This window comes from Neophocaena asiaeorientalis, unplaced genomic scaffold, assembly GCF_003031525.2.
Source record: "Neophocaena asiaeorientalis asiaeorientalis breed wild unplaced genomic scaffold, Neophocaena_asiaeorientalis_V1.1 scaffold280, whole genome shotgun sequence".
NCBI lineage: Eukaryota > Metazoa > Chordata > Mammalia > Artiodactyla > Phocoenidae > Neophocaena > Neophocaena asiaeorientalis.
The window spans coordinates 8660614-8664002 of NW_020185321.1; the positions used below are offsets into that span (position 1 = coordinate 8660614).

Below are 3389 nucleotides of genomic sequence, written 5' to 3' on the forward strand. Positions count from 1 at the left end.
GGAGGGGGTGACTCAAGAGCGAGAAGGAGGTTGGGGGCTGCGTCCCGCAAGGCCACACTGCCCTACTCTGGCCCTCTGGATTCGTAGGACACTGATGTGCTTTGGCATGGGGGAAGAGAGGAGTCTTACGTGCAGGTGACAATCCTCTCCCCAGGGTTGCCCCCTCTGGCCAGGGAGCTTCCCTGGACACTTCACCCATCACGTCCTCCTCGTCGCTCCTGGCATGTCACCGCTCTCTGGGGACAGATGCTCCTGAGAGCGCACTGGCCTGGTCAGGTCACCGGGCTCAGCTAGAGTCCCTTTGAAGAGTTTGCTCTCTGGTAAAAGGGCAGACGTTGTTTGTCCCCGCTCTCCCCTCGGGCTTCGGCCGGAAAAGCGTCTCTTCCTCTCCATGGACTCTTTCCGAGGCCGAGAACCGAGGTGTGCGAGCCCGGTGTGTGCAAGGCATGGGGGGACAGGACGAGCCCGGCGTCGGTGGAGACCCGGGGGGCCCGGACGCAGCTCGCGGCTCCCTCCTTCGCCTCTATCTCCCGCCGCGCCGGAGCTGCATTCGTCCCAGCCCTGCCTGGTAGCCCTGCGAGTTGGAGCCCGGCGTCCCCCTACCCTGCATGCTGTCCAGGTCACATTCCGGGCCAGAGCCGGAGAGACCCCGACTCGCTTCCTTCCTTCTTACAGGAGACCCCTTCCCGGAGGGCGCGCCTCAGCCTCCGCGCCATGTTCCTGCTTCCCCCCTCCCGGTGGCTCTGGCTCCCTGGTTCATTCAACCAGAGGCAATCATTCCCATGCGCGGGGGTCCAGCTGGGATGCAGAGGGCACGGAGGCGGACATACCGCGGCGAACGGGGACGTTCACTCACCGGAGGGCTGGAGGCGATGACCTGGATGCCGGGGTTGATGGCTGGCCGTCCGCACTTACAGCGCCCGGCCCTGCCTCCTGTGATGCTGGCTGGTGGCGCCAAAGGAAGGCAGCAGGCAGCCGCTGCTGCGGAACAGCTCCTCGGTTATGCAGATTGCCCTGTCTACCCCGCACCCTCCCCGCGGCCTGTCAGTCCTCCCTCCAGCTAGCTGGTCTCCGCCCTCCTGGAGTCACGTGGGCTGCCCAACCCCTTACGTTATTGAGCCGAAGCCTCTCACCAGACGGCCCCCCACCCCGCAAACAAACACACACACACACACACACGCGCGCGCGCTCTCTCTCTGTCAACTCCTGCCTGGCCTACTGATCCTCCAGGTGCCCCTTCCAGTATCTCAGGCTATATGAGGCCGAGGGGCAAGAGATGCAAGCAGCTCTCTGTCCGGGGAAAGGACCAGGCAGGACTCTGCAGTATCGGTGTGTTGCGAATGCACAGACTCTGCCAGAAGCTCCACCTCTGCTGGACCTGGCATTGGACAAAGCTGGCTACCCAGCCCTGCTTCCTGCCCTCTGAAAGCTTCCCGCCTTCTTCACGGAGCCCTTGCTGCTCTTAAACTTCTTCCACCTCCCTTAGCATTACTGAAAAGAAAGGATGGGAGAGATTGATTTCCCCTCCCTTCCTAAAAAAGGCAAGACCTTTCCTCCTTCTCCAAAGTTCAAGTAGGCCAAGTTTATCTTTGGATTCTCAACATCTTATGAGTAGAAAGATCGAGGATTTGAGATTTGAAGACTGACCAGGAATTTCGGTCTATTGTGACCTTGGGGGTATCTAACTTCTACTAACCTTTCTTCTCTCATCTGTGAAATGACCTCCTCACAGAACTATTATGAGAATTTAAAAATGATCATATTCTTAAAATTGCCTATCTCAGGGCTAGACACATATTTAGAAGTCAATAAATGAGAGTCCTTCCCCTGTCTCTGTTAAAAAATAAATTTCGGAAAACAAGGAGATTGTGATTTGTGCCAGTAGAAAGGAAGTATCTTTTGTAAACTTAGAAGGGAGTATCTGTGCATTCAGGCTAGACAGATAACGTGTGAGTGGGGACAAGATATACACGGGGCTTATATTTTTTCATTGGCTCTGTTAGGATGAGAACTATGTTATGTCTCAAAAGGATGAGGTATAGATGGTACAAACCCAGGCATGTTTGGCCTCATCAGAGAATGAATTATTTAACATGCCTTGAATAGACTGATTTAGATGGAAAATACCTACATGAATTCTTGCATCTTTGGTCCAAGCCCTCAAAATACATGGGATCTAATGAGATGTAACTCTTCATCCTTGGAAACAAATTCACTGGGCTTCTGTTTGGGAAGAATACTGGCTGTCTGACACTTCCCTCCTAGGATGGAGCAGTTCAAGTGTACCTTTAGGTTGTGTGTTCTAGCTCAGAGGACCTGGGTTCTCTCCAAAAATGTGACTAATCAATGCCAGGACAGTCTGGGAAAGTCCACCTAGCTTAAGCTTATTATTGCCTTGGACCAGCATCCAGGTCTGAAGTCTTGAGACATAATTTGAGCTTATGAGAGTTCTGCAGGGTATATCAGATCTCCTGGGATACCCAAGAAGCTATGAAACATTTCAGGACAGGCATAGAGTTAAAGAACCTGAAGTTTGAAGCCTTAATGCAGTCTCTGCCAGTTGCTTATTGTATGATCTTAGACAAGTCACTCAAACTCTCAGAGTCTCAGCTTTACAATGGGAATAGAACATCTGTCTGCCTTCTCCATGAGCTTGTTGTAATGTTCAAATGGGATAAAGTATGAGAAGCCATACTGTGAAAGGTAAAGAGCGAATAAATGCAAGCTATTAACATTATAGACTGAAGAAAACCCTGAATTTATTCTAGTCCAGATGCATTACAGTCATGAAGAGATAGGAAGTTGGGATTTGTCATGGAATGGGCAGCTACTAAAGTGTCAGTGTTTTTCTGTAAGTCTGTGTGTGTGCATGTAATTCAAGGGGTGTGGTGTTTCAAGCACTGTGTTTTCATTTTTGCTGTCTTCTTTGATGGATTTCTGGATTAAATCTCACTTTTTCCTGGCTTTTCATTATTAGAACAACACCAGCCACAATCACAGTGGTTATGAGTATTTAATATCTGAGATAAGTTTGTGCCTGTATTTCAGGACAGAGGGTTTACACTTTTCTGACTTTCGCAGGTAAAACTGATTTGGGTTAGAAATTCAAAATGGGTTTGATTTCAAAGAAAACAATATTTAGCATCCAGGAGCAATTTCTGGTTAATCATCAGCACCTTGAATGGTGATACGAGTCTCCAGTCCACTGCCAGTAAACCCAATGAAATCTTCACACAAACCAGGAACTCCTGAGGAGCTCTCCCACCTGTAAGCAGATTCACTTTCCTTTTAATATTCTTCAGAAAGTGTCAGTCTGGACCTCTTTATATTTAGGGACACCAAAAGACCAGAAGGCGCCACCTCATGCTCCTATTCATATCATTTAAAAA

The 3389-nt window shown here is 50.1% G+C and overlaps 1 protein-coding gene across 1 annotated transcript in view; it reads right to left on the minus strand.

The window, feature by feature from the left end:
• Positions 1 to 1063, minus strand: part of SLC7A14 (solute carrier family 7 member 14) — a 114741-nt gene extending 113678 nt beyond the window's left edge. Inside the window, exon 1 of the mRNA XM_024734082.1 lies at positions 857 to 1063. The gene's annotated coding sequence lies outside the window, so the exon portion shown is untranslated. The remainder of the gene's footprint in view (positions 1 to 856) is intronic.
• Positions 1064 to 3389: the final 2326 nt, after the last annotated feature.